Source organism: Sorex araneus, chromosome 4, assembly GCF_027595985.1.
Source record: "Sorex araneus isolate mSorAra2 chromosome 4, mSorAra2.pri, whole genome shotgun sequence".
Lineage (NCBI taxonomy): Eukaryota > Metazoa > Chordata > Mammalia > Eulipotyphla > Soricidae > Sorex > Sorex araneus.
Genome location: NC_073305.1, coordinates 7,517,155 through 7,536,236, shown reverse-complemented (window position 1 = coordinate 7,536,236; position 19,082 = coordinate 7,517,155).

Below are 19,082 nucleotides of genomic sequence, written 5' to 3'. Positions count from 1 at the left end.
GTACAACAGCAGGCTTCATTTCCGGCACCATCTGCAGAGACAGCTGTGCCCCCTCAGGCCCCCAGGGTGCGGGCACCGGGCCCACTGTCCACGATTCCCCAGCTGACCTTTGACTTGACCCTGACCCACTTCCCAAGATGAGGCCTCACGCTGCTCGTGGGCTCGGAATGTTCCCAGTCTGGCGCGCAGCAGGGCCAGTGTCCTTAGAGCCAGGATGGCCGCGGTGAGCTCAGACTCCTAACTGGAAGCTGTGCCCGGCCCCGCTGAGGGCGCGCACCCAGGCAAGCACGCACCCTGCTCGCTGGGGGCCGAAGGGCTCAGGGTCTCCTGCAGGGCCGTGTGCAAACGTGGGGGCTGTGAACGTGGCCAGCAGTAGGTCTGTTACTCCCCAATCTGAGCACATTTCTGAGAAGCAGCAGGAACTCGGAAGAAGCCAGGGATGCTCACGGCGTGGAGACAGAGAGGAACCAACAGAGGGCTGGGACAAAGACGGTCCCTGAGTGGCACAGCCTGTCACGGTCACAGCAGAGGCAGGGGACTAGGGGAAGTGGCCCCAGCCGCTCTGTTGGAAGAAGATTGACGTGGTGTTGGCCTGGAGGGGCCCAGGTGCCAGGAGCTTGCAGGAAACAGCTGCCAATCTCGGCCACCACCGATGGTCCCCAGAGCACCGCGGTGGGTCACTCGTGAGCACAGAGGCAGGAGTAGCCCCCGAGGACCATTGGGTGAAGCTCAAATACCCCAAATGAACAAAGACCGTCACAGACCAACTCAAGTGGCACAACTACCCCGACTGATTCATCTCTATCCAAGTTTCAAGTGGCTGGATCAGGCCCAGGTTAGGAAGGAAACTGGGTCTTGCTCCTGCTTTTTTGCTTTTCTATATTTCCAACAGCTCTTGAGCACGAGTTATGAGGGGAATCAGGGACAAAGCCCACTGACGTGCAGCCACGGGCTTGTGTTTGGGTTCATTCATTCCTAGAGAACCACTTCCAGTTATTAAAAGCCCACAGCCAGAGTGGGGTGCAACGGGCCTCCCCACAGTTCCGCCCCGGCCCTGGGCTGTGAGAGCAGCATGGACAGGACAGTGGCCACACGCCTGTCAGTGCGGGAAGGGGAGGCTGAATGCCCCACAGGCTGGACCCCTCTGCTGTGTGACCTCAGGCAACTCGATTAACATCTCTGGGCCTCGGGTGCCACAGCCACGAAATGAGGTGTTGGGTCAGGCCTTCTCCGGCGTCCTCAGGAAGGTGTTCGGAATGTTGTGCGTCCAACCGGAAGCGTGTGAGAGCTCTGCTCTCCGCCCTTGACCATCTGCTTCTGCCCGGCCACGCCGTCTGTCTGTCCACCTCACTGTCCAGGAAGTGGTCAGTGCACAGGGCAGCACCCCGGAAGCTGAGCCTCTCGTGGCTCGGGGAACCACTCCCAGCGGTGCTCCGCCCAGTGACGTGGGCCTGATGGTCCCGTTCTTGGTCGGGCGGATCAGGGGCTCACCAGGGCCACACCCTGAAGTGCTCGAGGCTACAGTGCCCGGGATGGAACCCGAGGTCTCGGCTCGCACCTTGCACCCGAACACCTGTGCCGCCTCTCAGCGCCAGCCGCGGGCTTCAGGCGGGCGCCTTTGGGGCCGGGCACCCTGGCTGCCCCCTTACAGACCGTCTCTTCCTTTGGAGCAGGTTTCTGGGGGTCCGTGTGGGCTGACACTCAGCTCTGCAGGCTGCTCTGACAGGGGTGGAGACCCGAGCCCCTTCATGCGATAAGTGACAGGGCTGGGTAGGAACGCGGGAGCCTATTGACATGCAAGGCGAGTCGGTGTTTATGCGGAGAGGCAGCCAGCGCCGTGCACAGCCCGACCTCAGACGCGGCTTCCGTTCGTCACTGTTTAGCTCCAGCTTCCGATCCCGCACGGGGCGGGGGGGGGGGGGGGGCGAGAGCATCCTCGTAAGGGTGCGGTTCCTGCCGGAAACACTTCACACCTGTGTTTAGAGTGGGGCAACCGAGGGCCGGGGAGCTCGGGCCGGGGAACAAGACTGAGCACAGGCTGTGCACGCAGGAAGCCCCGGTCCCCTGAGCACCCTGGGGAGCACTGGGAGGACCCACTGAGCCAGGAGCAGCCCCCAAGTAGTAAATAAAATAAAGAGCGGGACGGCGAGGTGGGCACGTGGACACTCACTCCGGGGGCTTGACGCTGGGGGCAGAGAGCCGGGCTGGGCCGTCCGGGGACATCCTGGGGGCGATTAAACCTGAGAAGTCGCAACCCCCGGACAGACACAGGATCCTTCCCAGAGCCCCTCCCCGCCCCGAGGGCAGAAACGCCCCAAGGAGCACCGGGCTGGCCGCCCGGACCTCAGCCAAACGCGCCATCCACAGAGATGCGGCCAGTGGGTCACGTGACTTAAACGGGACAGATTTTCCCAGCTTCCCTTGCGGCGAGTCTGCTCACGTGACTCGACACTGGCCAATGAGGTGTGAGGGGTGGGGCGTCCCAGAAGCCTTTCTAATGGGACCAAGCCGGCATCGCTCCTTTGCTCCGGGATACACACGCAGTGGCTGGCACTCAAGCAGCCCTTCTTGCCCCCCGAGGGGCCCTTGCAGAGGCATGCAGGCCAGCGCCTCTGTCGCAGACACCACGAGGGAGCCTGGGTGGTCCATATCCGCCCTCCTATTACATGACAAAAATCCGGTCCCCTTTGCAGTTTTTCGTTTTTCTCTTAGAGGCACCGCTCCTAGCAAGTCCTGAAAATAAGGGAACCCAAGAGAAGTGAGAGGTGTGAAGGAAGGAAGCAGGGGAGGTGCGAGGAGACGGCGATGGAGCTGCAGAGGGTGCAGAAGGCAGAAGTGTGGGGGCGCCGGGCGGGGCCGCGGCTGGGCCCCCGAGTGCCTGCCCAGCGTGGGTGCTGCAGTGAGCACCCCATACAGTCTCCAGCCGGTCACTCACACCTCTCCACCTCAGTTTCCCTTTCTGCGTCAGCCTCGGGGCGTGCTGAGTCCCCATGCGTGAACTCGGGGCAGCTGTCTGTAAGGGGTCACGGCCACACCTGCCCAGGGGGCCCCGGCTGGAACATCACAGCTGCTCACCCCACGCCCGCTGCACCCTCCCAGCTGAAGGTCGAGGTGGGCACGGCCGGGGTCAAGGCCCAGCCCCCCTGAGCACTGACGCAGAGGGGCTGGAGGGGAGGCCAGCGGACAGAGATCTCTCCCTGCCTGCCAGAGAAAGGAAACGTGTGTCCACAAGCAACTCCACCTTCTGAGCAGCCCCATTCAGGACCAAAACAGCGCCAGACCCACCGGGGGGACCGGAATCAAGAAACAGAAAATGAAAGCGGGGAGCTCGGACCGCGCCCGAGGAGACGGACCGGGACGCAGTTGGCATCGCCCTTGAATACAAGACCCTGAGCACTGGGAATTGAGACGCTTTCTTTCTCCATGTGTGAGGGCGGAACACAGCTGCAATTTTAGGGTGTTGTGGTCTCTAGTTTTGTAGGTTTGGGGACCACACCGGTGGTGCCCGAGACTTACTTCTGCCTCTGTGCTCCAGGAAAACTCCTGGAGGGGGCTGCAGGGGGCAGAATTTGCTGCCAGGGATTGAACCCGGGTTGTGTGTGTGCACGGCAAGTGCCCTGCCCGCCGTACTAACACTCTGGCCCCAGACCAGGCAGGGGGGCAAAGATGCCCCTTCATTAGTGCTCAGAGGCGGTCCAAAGAGGCAGCTGCCATGTGAGCTGACCCCTGCACCTGAGTCAACAAAGACGCTTCCATCAGAGGGGCCGGAGAGATGGTGCAGTGGGCAGGGAGGGCACTTGCCTTGCACACGGCTGACCTGGGTTGGAAGCCCCAGCACTCTGCATGGTCCAGCCAGGGGTGATCCCTGAGTGCAGAGCCAGGAGGAAGCCCTGAGCACTGCTGGGTATCCCACCCCCCAGAGCCCCTCCACACACACACAGAAGAAGAAGCTTCTGTGGAGCCCTGAGTGAGTCTGGGCGCCTCCTCCATGCAGACACCCACATGCTAAGGACAGAGAAATGTGCCGAGAGCCCCATGCCCGGGGCCCAGCTCTGGTCAGCACCCGGCATGGTCTCTCCATTTCCTTTCAAGACACAAAGTGGTCCAGGGTGAGTCTGCCCAGAGGCTGTGCAGGAACCCTCGGGAGAGAGACTTGTCTGTCTGCCCGGGCCTGAGCGGGCACGGTGGAGGCCTGGCGGGCACTGTGTCCATGCCGCTCCACGGCCGGAGAGCCCGCCGGGTGGGAAGCCTGCGCACGGGTGCACAGAACTGCAGCCAAGAGGGGCCAGAGCAATAGCACAGTGGGCAGGATGGTCGCCTGTCACATGACTGACCGGGGACTGACCCCAACATCCCATAGGTCCCCTGAGCCCACCAGGAGTGATCCCTGAACACAGAACCAGGGGTAAACCCTGAGCACAGAATCAGGAGTAAGCCCTGAGCACAGAACCAGGAGTAAACCCTGAGCACAGAATCAGGAGTAAGCCCTGAGCACCATCATGTGTGACTCCAAAGACAACAAACAAACCAACTAGAAAAAGAGGGGTAAAAAGAAAAATAAAAGTCATAGGCTCGAGGGCTTTATGGGACCCCTAGATCCAGCTATGCCTGAAGACCGACCTGAACTTTTTATCTCTGAGTCCAACTCGGGTTCTTTTGAAGTAGTTCTGTTTGGACATTTTTCCCCATTTTGGTGGGAAGGACTCTGACTTTTAAAAATTCCATTAAAATGCTTTAATCTGAGGTCGGAATGTCTGTTTGGGGTTAGAAGAACATTTCAGCCGCGGATCGCAGTGATGGCCACTCAGCACCGCGGACGCAGCTCACGGCAGGACACCGAAAATTGGTTAAAACGCTCAATTTCAATTTATGCCTATTTTGCCACAACATGAAATGTTTTACAAAAAGCTTTTCCCAGTGTGCTGAGAGGGACCAGCCCTGGGCACAGGAAGCATGAAACAGCCTGGAGGGTTTGAGACGGGGCGAGCGAGGCCGTGTGAGCGGGAGTCTGGGGGAGGGGAGGGCCGCCCACCTGCCCAGGGACAGGGACATGGAGTGGTGGGAGACAGAGATAGCTGGACAAGACGAGCAGCAGGCGAAGTGATGCAGCCGTGGCCGCCACGGACAGGGACTTCCCCATCGCTGTGAGCCGGAAGAAGCCTTGGCAAGCCCCAGGGGCACTTGGGATGCATCACAATGATTTTTTTTTGGGGGGGGTCACACTCAGAGATGCACAGGGGTTACTCCTGGCTCTACACTCAGGAGTTACTCCTGGCGGTGCTCAGGGGACCCTATGGGATGCTGGGAATCGAACCCGGGTCAGCCTCGTGCAAGGCAAACGCCCTCCCCGCTGTGCTATCTCTCCAGCCCCCTTAAATTTTTTTGATTTTCTTTTTGGAGTCACAACGAATTTAAGGAATGACCCGGACAGAGACTCCTGGCAGTCAGAGCTGCCACCGCCCCCACCCCTTCCCCAAGAGCTGGGGGGCTGAGGCGCCCCCACTCGGGCAGGGAGTCACGGTGACACTGGGTGCTAGGCCCTGCCTTTGCGTTCCCCCCCGCCCAGCCCCCACAATACACAGTAGAAAGGTCCCGGGGCACACCCCCCCCCCCGTGCACACCAGCCTCTGGCCCCCCATGTCATCCCCAGGGCTCAGCTCTGCAAGTGTCTGAATCCCCCTTCTCTCCCCGCCCCTCCCCTGCCCCCAGACGGGCTGTCTGCAGCAAACTTGCTTCAGGGTCTCGGGCGTGTCCCCACCCAAGTTTCAGTTGGCGCCGGCCTGTTCCTGGCAGTGCCCACCACTTAGCCCTGGGCCGCCCAGGGCGGGTGCAGGTACACAGGGACTGAGTGAGCGACCCCTACAGCCCAGGGCGGCCCCAGGTCCCAGCCGTGCCAACGAGGCAACCGCTCAGCGGGGAGACGGGCGTCACTCAGCGAAGTGGCAGAGTCTGCCCGCAGCTCCAGCCGGGCACCTGGGCCCTGTTCTGGGATCCCCCGCCAGCTCCTTCTGCCTCGTGGGCACCCCCGTAGCGGGGTGACCTCGGACGGGCAGAGAAGGGACCAGGAGCCGGGAGTCCCAAGGCCGGACCTGCTCGCTCCCGCATTCGCCCTGCCCTGGGCGTCTCTGGAGGCCGGCGCTGCGGCAACGCCGAGGGCTGCGTGGAAGAGGGGGCGTGTGTGAGCGACAAGGGGGGCACCGAGGTCAGAGGTGCAGAGCAAGGCGTCCAGTGAGCTGACTTGGAGCTCTGGCCAGGCCACTTTCCTGGCGCTGGTCACTGCCCCCCCCCGCCCCCAAGGCGTCTGCGGGGTCCCTGGAGGGAAAGGCGTTGGAATCAGGCCTGTCGGCGGAGGGGGCACAGCCGGGCCCCCCGTGAGGGGCCCATCCCAGAGGCCGGACACCCCGAGAGGCAGAGCCAGACCTCCCTGCGGAGAGTCAGCTGCGCCCAGCGTGGACGCCCAGAACCCTCGCCACCCACAGGACCCCTGGGCCCACAGCTGACATGGCCCCGTCCCCCGCCACCTGCTGACGCCCCATTGGTGGCCTCAGGAGGGCGAAGTCCGTGGGGTCCTGCGGGCGAGGGCTCCTCGTGGGCCTCCTGGCCTTTGAGTCACGTTGCTGCCCCCGTGCGAGCAGAGAGGAAGGGCTGTGGGGGGCGGGGAGTCGCGGGGCCAGCAGAGGCCAGCCTGGACGGGAGCTGGGCCCACCCCTCACCCCCACTCCCCGGGGGCACGGAGGGTGTTTCCGTTGCTGCAGCACCTGGGGCCGGGATTCCACAGCAGAGGGGTGCTCCCAGCCCCATGCCATCATTTGGGGTGTGCAGAGAGGGTCCGGATTCTTAGAGTCACACAGCCCCTGAGGGGCAGCGCGCGGGCTGTAACTCCAGACCAGGCGGCTTCCCCGGAGCAGAGGGATAGTGGCAGGTGTGTGTGTGGGGGAAGGGGGATGCAGGGTTGGGGGGAGCAGACCTGGGTTCTAGGCAAGTGAACAGGGTTTTGAAGTGGGGGTGGGCACGGGGGTGTGAGAGGAGGCAGGGAGCGTGGCTGGAGGAAGGGGGGGGGGGCACCGGGATCAGACCCAGGAACGAAGCCCCAGAGCAGATGGTGACGTCAGCGTCTGCTTCCGAGGGGGCCTCAGGCCACGTCCCCCGGAGCCCCCCGCGCTGAGCTCCTGTTCTCCCCACCCTGCCAGCACCGTGGGGCGGTGCTGCTGTGTCCCGGGCTGCGGTTCCAACAGAGCCGGAACCGCTCCTGCGCGGGCTACTCCCTCCGCCTGTGGAGACTCACCCATCACGTATTTGCCTCTTGGGGGCTGACATGTAAGAATGCTTCTTTCTCCAGATAGCAGAATTGTAACAGATATTTGGTTTGATGTGCAAATATTTCTCCCGTGGGGGGCATTACCCAGAGAACCTGATGGTGCCCCATTCCCGTCATACCCGTCCTCTATCCACCCATCCACTATCCACCCATCCACTATCCACCCATCCACCCCTACACCCACCCACGATCCACCCATCCACCCCTACACCCACCCACTATCCACCCATCCACTATCCACCCATCCACTATCCACCCATCCACCCCTACACCCATCTACTATCCACCCATCCACTATCCACCCACCCACTATCCACCCATCCACCCCTACACCCATCCACTATCTACCCATTCACTATCCACCCATCCACTATCCACCCATCCACTATCCACCCATCCACCCCTACACCCATCCACTATCCACCTATCCACTATCCACCCATCCACCTCTACACCCATCCACTATCCACCCATCCACCCCTACACCCATCCGCTATCTACCCACTCACCTATGCATCCATCCACCTATTCAGGTATTCATCCACCATCTACTACACATCCATCCATCTATCCCTCCATCCATTCGCCCTTTCATTCGCCCATCCACCCATCATCTATGAACCCAGCCAGCCAGCCATGAGCCAGCCATCGACCCATCACTCCCCCACCCGTCATCCACTCATCCCTCATGGCTCCATCCTCCGGCCACCCACTCATCCGCCCATCATCCATCTAGATCCGTCTGCCTGATCGTCCCCAGTCCGTCACCTCTCCGTCTCTCCCAGCGCATCTCCAGGTAGCCCTTCAGCCCACGCTGCCCCTCTTCATCCTGTCGCAGTGAAGCCGACAGGACAGTGGTGAGTTTCAGCTGCCTCATAGGATGACGCAGTATTTCCAGGCCTTGTGAATGATCTCAGGGAGTGTAACTGGCTTCCGTCCCCGTGCAGGTTACAAAACATGTTCTCCATGTGCGGAGGCCCTTTGAAATCTGTGCTCCGTCTGTCCTTCAGCGGGGTCCCGCTCACCGTGACCACCCCACTGCACGGCACCCGCGCGGGGACCTTCACCACGGCAGTGACACTGCAGCCGCCACTGCCAGCCGCCCCCAGTGCTGGGCTCTAGAGTCGAACCCGTAACACAAAGACCATGACCAGGGGCTGCTGGCTGGGACCCATCACGGGATGTTTGCCCAAGGCAAGAGGAAAGAAACGGGGGGCCTGACCGTGTAGCCCCCTGAAGGCAGCGGGGAGCAGGTGGGTGGAGCCAGGAAGGGGAAGGCGGGGCACAGCTGTGGGCCCTTCTCTACCCTCCCCTGCCCTGCCCTGCCCTCCCCTGCCCTGCCCTGCCCTGTCCAGAGACATCTGGGCTTCCTCTCCTCCACCACGCGTGTCCAAGTGGGCACTGCCTGTGTCCACGGGGAGCCTGGCCACACTCTCGTCCCCCGGCCCCAAGGAGGCCCCCTTCACCTGCGAACAGAAATCTGAGCCTTTCGGCTGCGGTGGGCACCAGCTTCCGCATCGTCCGGCGGGGGGGGGGGGGGGGCTGGGCTCTGCTCCCCCCAACACCCACCCCAGAAGCTTCTCCAGGCTTCTGGGGCGCAGCTGGGCCGGTGAGTGGGCCAGGCGCAGCGGGGGAATCGATGTCTCTGCTGGACTTAATTGACCCGCGTCTTACAGCGGGAGCTGGGCAGATTTAATTAGGGGAGGTGAGACATCGCGAAGATGCCGGTGACGGTGACGGGCCGGAGCCCTGGAGGGCTCCCGAGTTGGGAGCCGCCTGTTACCTCTCTTGGGCTGTCGGGGGGGGGGGGGTGGCGGCGGAGGGGAGGGGATGGGGGCCGAGGCGGTGGGCTTGTTCTTCAGGCCGCGCTTGGGAGGGGGAGCGGAGGAGAGAAACTCTCCGAGGCTGAGCCGGGGACGGGAGCAGGGAGCGGAGGGGGGAGGGGGGAGGGGGACGAGCCCGCGAGATCTCCCAGCGCTAATGGGCAGGAGGGGAGGCGGAAAGGCCAGGGCCCCCCCAGGGAGCAGAGATGCTCCCGTGGAGAGAGCGGAGAGCGCGCGGCCACGCTCTGCCTTCCGGGGCAGGGATGCAGTGGCCCGAGCCTCCTCCCACAGCCGTCCTGCTGTGAAGAAATGCCAGCCGGGAGCCGCCGGGGGCGGGCTGGGGCAGGCGGGCACCCCCGGGGGGAGACAGGCGGGGCAGAGGGACGGGAGGGCGCGGAGCAAGGGGCAGTGCGTGTGGAGACCCCTCGGGCCCCCAAGGCTCGCCCAGTCTGGCTGGGGACGGCCCAGGAGGCCCCCGGAGACCTCCCGCCGGTGACACCCCTCCGGGCAGCCTGTGGAAAGGGCAGCTCGGCGGCCACCGGAGCCGGTGCTGGCCGACCCGGGCTGAGTTGGAACCGACACGGCCCCCCGCTGGGCTTGGTGCTCCGAAGCCATGAGCAGGGCGGGCCGGAGCCCTTGCCGAGTCCCTCTGCCCACCCTCCGCTGTCCCCCGGGCCAGGGGCTCCTTACAGGGACCCCCAGGCAGCCCCCCTATCCTCGACCCCCTCCTCGGTGGCACGGCCCACACGGGCCTCAGCGCTGGGCCGCCCTCCCCGCCCACGGACGGCCGTGTCCTTCCGCACCCACCCTGCTCACGGCTCTGCAGACGCCCCTGGCCCCGGTGCCGCCTCCTGGGGCCGGGCGACCCCCTCCCCGCCCTGGAACTCAGGAGCGGTGTTTCCCCACCAACCACCCTGCTCCCCACTGCTCCGAGCAGTGCTGCTCTCATGCACCGGGCGTCCGCGCCCGGCAGAGCTGCTCCCCACGGGAATGACACGTGTCCTCGTGTGGCGCGAGGCCCGCGGGAGTGAGTCTGCGGGGGCCCTTCGGCCTGAGAGCGGAAACAGCCGGAGTTTGCTCGCCTCGCCTCGCCCCTGCCGCCGGGTGGCTCTCACCCCCCCCAAGGGTCCCGGACAGCCTGGGGAGCCCTGCCAGGGGCAGACCCTGGGGCGCTCCCACCGGGCACCCCCCCAGGGCACCGGTCTCCCTGCGTCCCCCTCCACCTGTGCCCTGGCACCCCGAGGCGCCCCCTTCCTGCAGGCTCGGGGGCCTCCCCTGGTGTCTGCTTCCTGCCAGCGGGCGCCTGAGGCCCGGACGCCGTCCGAGAGGCGCGAGCCTCGCAGGGTGGTCTTCAGCTCTGCTGCCGTCCCTGCCCAACGTGGCCAGGCCACACTGCGGCCTCAGCCTCCCCCGGCGGTCAGTGGGGCCAGCGCAGTTCACCAAGGGACACAGGCGACAGGGGGCGGGGAGGGCTCAGTGAGTGGAGATGCTGCCCTCCGGCCCCCGCCATGCCCCCCCCCCGCCACCCCTCAGCTCCTCTCCCCTGCCAAGCTGCGTCCAGCCCGCTCCTGACGGCTCCTCATGGCCCCTCCGCGGGGCCGGGGCGCAAAGGTGCTCTGGCTGCTCAGGGCTGGGCTGACAGTGCTCACGGACATGGCAACAAGGGAAGGGTCAGTGTGGGGCGAGTCCCCCTTGGCGTCCATCCCCCTGACCGCGTCCCTGAGGCCCAGACTGGCTTCCCCCGAGCCTGCCTGCTGGGCGGGACCCAGTTGGCTCTGGGGCGTCTGAGCTGTGGGGTCCACCACCATCTACAAAGCCCCCCTGCGAGGCCTGGGGTCCGAGACACCCAGGAGTCCAGCTGTGGGCAGCCAGTGTGGCCCCGGGCGAGCTCTGGGGGTGCAGACCTGGATCCACGCTCCTATTGGGGTGTCGGGTTCCAGCCCCTGGCCCTTCTCCCACTGGGACGCCAGACTCGATGCCTGACCAACACCCAGCTGTCCCTCTCCCCGGAGACACCGAGGCCACTTCCCGCCCGCAGACAGCCTAGAGCGGGTGGGGACACGGTGGGAGGGGCTGCCCGGCAGGGGGGCTCTGAGACAGCCCGAGGCACTGCATTAGCAGACAGCAGCGGCCGTTGCGGGGCAGAGGAGGAGCGCGTCCATTTCTCACCCCAGGAGGCCGAGGGCCCAGATGCCGGGAAATGGGGCACAGACAAGCCAGGAAGAGCCAGAAAAGGCAAAGGAAGCACCGGACTCTGCCCAGAGATGATCGGAAACCAGACCAAAGTCAGCCCCAGCCCCTCCCCCACCCCATCCTCCCCTCCCCCCCCACGGTATACACCCACATGAGTCACACCTGCCACCAGCAGTTCAGAACATTCTAGAAAACTCCCAGGAAGGGAGGAAAGAGAAGCAGGCGAGGCTGGCCCTGGTCGGCGTCTCACGACGGCACCCGGACGAAAGCAGCTGGCCCCTTGCTAGCCCCTTGCTAGCCCCCCGCAGGCTTCCAGAGCCGGCCCACCACGGGGCTCACCCCATCAGCACCCGCTTCCGGGAAACGCCCAGCAGAGGCGCCCGGGAAACAGCCCCCGGGAGAGCGGGCGGCAGGCCCTGAGCGCCGAGTTCCTGGAAAACAGGAAAGGCCAACCCGCTTGAAGCAAAAAACAAAATGCATCTTACGGGGGAGAAGGCTGGAACGGAAGCTCACCCACCGCGGAGTCTTCAGGGACGGAGCCGCCGGCAGCCCGGCCGGGAGCCTTTGGGCCTGGTGGCCACAAACATTTTCTGGAGTTATTAGAGAAGGTGGAACTGGGAACGCTAAATATTTTATGCTTTTCAATCGTAGCTATTTGTTCTCAGGGTGACAGTGATATTGTGGATATTTGTTTTTATTTTTTAAATACATTACCTTCCAGAGAAACCTATGAAACATTTATGAAGTCAAACTGAAATAATATGAAATCTGGAATTTCCCTCGCCAGGGGGAAGCATCGGGCCAGGTGTAAGGCCGAGAGGTGGTGAGGGGGCCCCACGCCCGGCTCAGGGCGACTGTCCCTGTGTGACAAGGGTCTGTGTGAAAGGTCACCGAGTGCCTGAGTTGTCATGACAATATGAAAGTTAGAAATTTTATGTTAACACTATTTTTCTGTCTTTATTATTTATTAATTAATTTATTTATTTGCTTTTTGGGTTACACCTGGCATTGCACAGGGGTTCCTCCTGGTTCTGCACTCAGGAATTACTCCTGGGGGTGCTCAGGGGACCATATGGGATGCTGGGAATCGAACCCGGGTCAGCCGCATGCAAGGCAAATGCCCTACCCACTGTGCTATCGCTCCAGCCCCTTCTAAGTCTTTAATGTTGAAACAAAGCATATGTCTGAGACAAATTCATCCCCTAAGCCATCAGTCGGACAGCTCTGGTCTACCAGAGTGAGGCTACCACGCTAAAAGGTCACTTCCCGTCCATCTGTCTGTCCTGCCCTTAGACCCTGAGCCCAGAGGGGGCCGGACACATGGTTCTGTTAACAGCCGAATCCTACACACTACCAGGACAGTCTCTGTCTTAGAATTTAGTGCATGTATGTGTACATGTAAATGTGGATGGGTGGATGGATGGATGGATGAGTGGAGGGAGGAAGGTATGATGAATGAATGGATAAAGAGATGGATGGCTGCCAGAGAGATGGACAGATGGATGGTGGGTGGCTGGGTGAAGAAATGAAGGGATGGTGGGTAAATGGAGAGATGGAGACAGAAATGGAGAGGCGGATGGAGAGATGAATGGTGGGTGGATGGCGGTGGTGGATGGGTAGAAATGGATGGATGGAAAGATGGATAAACAGAGACAGGAGGCCACAAAATTCATGGAGGAAGACACTGGTGTGTGTGTGTGTGTGTGTGTGTGTGTGTGTGTGAGTGAGTACCATAGACGCACAGAGGGAGGGAAGGAAAGAGGAGGGTTGTTTTCTCCTCGTGGGTGGCCGTGCCATCGGCCATCATCAGTTTGAATCCACAGTGGCCAGGGCCGAGATGGCCCGTGGTCACAGACTCTGCCCCTAGAGAACAGTCCTGGAGCACGCGCTCCCCGTCAGGTGGGGGGGCTCTGTTCTCAGACTGACCACCTGGGGCCGCTGAGCCCACCTCCGCCCCTGGCGGGGAAGCAGAGCCCGCCTGCCCGGCTGGTCAGCAAAACCTTCCTTCCTTTGAGGATCATCTTCCTCCCCCGTGTCCACCCCCGTTGGCCGGAAGGACAGCAAGGCTCACCCGTTGCTATAACAACACCCACCACCTTCCTCTGCACTTAGCCGAGCTGTCTGTTCCTCCTGGTAATCAACCTCCCTGCAGAGTGCTCGGGCCGGGGAGTGGGCAGATCGCGGCCGGGCCTGGCCCAAGAGTCGGGACTGAGCGTCACTCTCCGGGGTGCAGGGGTGGCATGGACATCAGGAAACGACAAACACGGGGCCCCACCTCGGACTGAGGGAAAGGACTGAGGGAAAAGCCAGTCGGAGCAGGGCCCCTGGGGCTGAGTCCGGAGCCTGCCAGATGCCGGCTGTGGAGACAGAACCGGGTCTCTTCTGTGACAGGGTGACAGTACTGTGGATGGGGCCTCGTCACCCCCAAAACAGGGTGCCGAGACAGGCACGTGGTCAAAGTCATTTGTGGGAAGAAACCAGAGGTGGGGGCGGGGGCGGGGAGGTGAGCTGGGGAGAAAGACAGCTGAAAAAATGGGCTTCATCGGGTCAACCACACTGTGGGACACCGGACGGCCACACCCCAGGGTCAGTGGAAGTGCTGCCCCCACTTGTCCTTCTGGAGTGCCCAGGTTGGAGGACTGCTTCCCGGGGCGGGCATGGACTCCGTCTATTCTGTCCTCTTCCCACCCGGCCAAGTCGCTCTAGACCAAGTCTGTGTCCAGGGACCCGGGTGTGGGGGGAGTCTGGACTCCCCCGGAAGGCTGGGGAGAGGGTGTTTGTGTCCCCGAGGGGGTCACTGGTGAGGGGCCCAGGGGGCCCCCAAGGAGAGGGAAATTCATAGGGAATCTATCTGTTCTGCCTCAATTCTGAGTGTCACAAACTCAGACTCTGTCAAGGCCCCCGGGCCTGTCCACTTTCATAAAAGAAAACTGATGGGTCACCTTCCTAAGCATAGAAAAGCCTCGGATTCCAGTTTCCACTGGAATTGATGAAATTCTAGCAAGACCAGCTTTTATGTTCAAGTGAGAAATCACATCACTAATATTAGGGAGGAGAGGAAGGCGAGCTCGGGAGCCTTTTAATATGAAGAAGATAATGAGGGAAGAAAAGGTAACAAGGGCTGGAGCAGGTAGGGCGGTTGCCTGCACGTGACCTGACCTGGGTTCAATCCCCCGCACCCCAGATGGTCCCCTGAGACCTCTAAGAGTAACTCCTCAGTCCAGAGCTGGGAATGATTCCTAAGCAATGCCAAATGTGGCCCCTAAAATAAAAAAGTAAGGGAGGAACATTACAAACTCTTGGAACTTTATTCTAATTAACTTGAGGGCGAGGACTGGAGCAATAACACAGCGGGTAGGGCATTTGCCTTGCACCTGGCCAACCTGAGTTTGATTCTTCCATCCCTCTCAGAGAGCCCAGCAAGTCACCAAGAGTATCCTGCCCGTACAGCAGAGCCTGACAAGCTCCCCAAGGCGTATTCGATATGCCAAAAACAGTAACAACAAGTCTCACAATGGAGACGTTACTGGTACCCGTTCAAGCAAATCGATGAACAACGGGATGACAGTGCTACAGTGCTACAACTTGAGGGCTTAGATTAAACTGACATACCAAAAAGAAAAATACAACTTATAAAATTCATCTCAAGAACTAAAGGGAGGGGTTGCATAGAGCTAGTCCAGCTGGTAGGGTGCTGGCCTTGCACTTGGCTGACCCGGACCTCATCCCCAGGACCCCTTCTGTCCCCCACACCCCCACAAGACTGATCCCTGAGCCCAGAGCCAGAAATAAGTCCTGAGGACTGCTGGGTATGGTCCCCTAACAAACAAAAAACACTGAAAGAAAAAAATCTGTATAAAAGTAATGAACCTAAAATTTAAAAAAAAAAAATTTCCCATGAAGTCAAGTTTAGGTTCCCACAGCACACATTTCAACGGCAAAGTCTATCAATCATTTAAAAGCAGAAATAACACCCACCTTGTACAAACAACTTCAAACACTAGAGCTGGTGGAATATTTCCTCTCATTTTATGAGGCCAGCACGGCCCTCACATACAAAGCTAACAATTTTCTGAAAGAAATAAAAGTGCAGACTACAATTCATCACAAACCCAGGAACAAAATCGTTCAACCAAATTTTAGCAAACTGAATGAAGCAATTTGTATTGGTGACAAAGCCTTTATTCGATGTTCCGGGATCTCTCCCTGGAGAGGCAGACGATATTTAGCTTTTGGACATCAAATAATGCAACGCACACTTAACAGGATAAAAGAGGCAAATATTTGATCATTTCTGTTTGTGTAAAAAATGCTGACACAATTCAGCACATATTCCATGTTTTTCAAACTTGCAGCAAACTCAAGTCGATGAGGCCTCTCAATCTGCCAGAACATCTGTGCGAGACCCAGAGTTACATCCCAGGCTGCGGTGAAATATTGATCGACTTCTGGAGATGAACACCCAGAGAAGAAGGGGTGGAGAGATAATACAGGAGTTAAGACACTTGCCTTGCAGGTGACTGACCCCAACTCAAATTCCTGGCACCAATTCAGACCCCTGAGCACTGCCAGGGGTCACTCCTGAGCCTACAACCAGGAATATTGCAGGAGAATACTGTAGCTAAGCATTCACACTGTCACACACACACACACACACACACGAATGAGAGGAGGACATGAACTTTCACTTTTTCTATTCAACATTGTATGGAAACCCACGTCCACTTGCTACACACAGACAATGCACCAGAAGTTACTGCATTTACTACCAAGAGGCGTGGACACGTAAACAGAAAATCTCAAACTCGCTGCTGGAAATTATTGGGACTACTAACTGAATATAAGTTTGCAAAACACCACATGACTATACCGAAACCAATCGCACATTTATTTTTATTGATTCGCTTTGGTTTGGGAACCACAGACCTACCCAACAATCCACACACGGCTCACAGTTCTGCTTCCTGTCATTCTGGGAGGACAGCAGGGGACAGACGCTCTCAGCCCAATCCCTCAGCATCTTCCGGGGTAACTACAAAGACTCACCCCCAGAACGAGAACCCGGGAACCCACTGGGGAAGCCCGAGCAGCTCCCCAGCTCAGTGAGCAAGATGGCCTCGCTGGAGGGGTCCACACCGGGCATCCCCAACATCTGCGGGACACCACGAGGAGGGTGTTCCGTGAGGGCACAGGGGCTCCCAGCGCGCCAAGCACGAGAGAGGAAGCGAATAGCCCACTCCAGCCAAGGGACAGAAACGAAGAACGCAATGGGGGAAGCGAAAACGGTTAATAGGAGCCCCAGAGGAGGAAGAAGCCACAGGAAACAGGGTGGGAAATGGCCTGGAAAGAAGTAACAGCGGCCAGGGGGCTACGGGGCGGGCTCGAGGGCAGCGAACTAAGACCCAGAGGGGCCCTGAGGAGCAGGAAGGCAAATGGGATGACGAAACATTCGGTAAAGAAATTATTGGGGCCGGAGTGATAGCACAGTGGGGAGGATGTTTGCCTTTCACGCAGCCGACCCGGGTTCGATTCCCAGCATCCCATAGGGTCCCCCGAGCACCGCCAGGAGTCATTCCTGAGTGCAGAGCCGGGAGTAACCCCTGTGCATCGCCGGGTGTGACCCAAAAAAGCAAAGAGAGGAAGGAGGAGGAGGAGGAGGAGGAGGAGGAGGAGGAGGAGGAGGAGGAGGAGGAGGAGGAGGAGGAGGAGGAGGAGGAGGAGGAGGAGAAGGTATCAATAAAAACTTCCCAGAGTTGCCTGTTCTGGGCTCCGAGATCCAAGAGGCGAAGGTCCCAGTGGAAGCAGACCCAGTTCAGAAAACTCTAAGACAAAAGGACAAAACCCAAAGGCAGAGACAGAACACCGAGAGCAGCAAGAACAAGAGGAACTTCCCCAGGGGGAAGCCCGGACGGGGTGAGCACATATCCAACGAGACTCTCCAAGCGGAAGAATAAGGACGGCCTGAGTCACAGAACCCACTGTGTCACTGTCATCCCGCTGCTCATTGATTTGCTCGAGTGGGTGCCAGTGACGTCTCCATTCGTCCCTGTCACGTGCTGGTGTAGCCTGACGGTGTATTGGGGGCTCTTTCAGGATCAGGGGGACGAGGACCGTCGTTGTTACTGTTTCTGGCATATCGAGTACGCCACAGGTAGCTTACAGAGCTCACGGGAGGACTCCCTCGCCCGGAGGCTGTCTGGAGGGCTGGATTCTCATCCTGACCGGGAGGACCTGTGCAGAGCTTCAAGCACAGGCAACGGCTCAGGAAATTTGTAGCCTTGAAACCAGTTTTGTAAGAAGCCTTAAAAGAGCTCCCTTAAGTGACAGGATACGTCTCCCATCGTGTGGCACTGAGGTGACACTCACTAACTGTGCATAGGCTTGTCCTCTAGGCTAAGACAATTTGAAAACACTGCAATTCATTATCTCAGACTGACGTTTATTTATTTTCTGATCATTCTATCTGCCATTTCTTTTCAGTTTTATTGGACCAAGTAACACGAACTTAAATTTATTCTATGCTTGCCAAGGGGGCTGGCTGGGCTAGGGGGGTGGGCGGGAACGTGGGGACAGGGTGGTGGGATTGGTGTTAGAACACTGCATGCCTGAAACAACCCTATTAGGAACAACTTTGTGAATCACAGTGTCTTAATTTTTTTTTAAAAAAGGCCTTTAAAATGTTTAAATGAACTGCATCTTTATGCATTAGCCGTGAATAATCCCTAACTGGAGTTAAACATACAAGGACGATGTGAGCCAACAACAGCTCTCTCAGGCGTACGGCCCGAAGAACTGAAAACACCGTTTACACACACACACACACACACACACACACACACACACACACACATACACACACACATACACACATACACACACATACACACACACACACAGCCATGGGAAGTCACAGCAGCATCATTCATGCGACACAGGACGCAGGATGGAAGCCACCCAGGTGTCCCCAGTCAGATGGACACAGACGTGGCCCAGCCACTGCACCAGGCGGCCACACCGCTGAGCCTTGGAAACACAGCACGCACCATGCCGAAGCGAAAGCAAGCGCAGCGAGGCCCGGGGGACCGAGAAAAGTCCTCAAGCTGGAGGGAGAAGGAGGAGGGCAGGGGGGGAGGGAGGGAGGGGCTGCCTCCGGCTCCAGCTTCCTCCTGGGAGAAGGTTCTGGAAGCAGGTTTTGCAGAGGCAGAAGCACAGGAGGCCACTCAGGGTTATGCATGGGCTAAAGCGAGTCGTTCACGCTCTCTGCTCTACACGTGGAGAAAAACGCTCAGGGTGTCGCGCAGGGAGTGGGCTGGAGGGGGCTTTGAGCCACGCTCCAGGGGTCCCTGACAGCCAGAGGCTCGTGGGGCTGACGTGGGGCAGATGTGGCTGTGGCGCTGGGTCCAAGCACTTGGTCCTTTGGCGGCCTCTCCATCGACTCTTCCCCGCAGCCACGTGGCAGGACACCCCCATTCTGCAGCCGCCCCCATAGGGGAAACTTGCCCCAAGCCCCTGCACACGTGAAACAGGGGTCCGCTCAGCCTGCCTGCTGTCCACTGTCCACTTCCCCTTGCAGCGGCCAGCCGGGCAGGGAAGCAGCGGGGACTGGACACCCTAAGGATGAGGCAGGGAAGGTGGACAGGAGCCAGGTAGGAAGCCGGGAGTTTAATGGAGTTGTCGGCGGCGAACTGGCTGGTCCCATTTTCAGATAGGAATGACCTGATTTTTTTTTTTTCTTTTTGGGTCACACC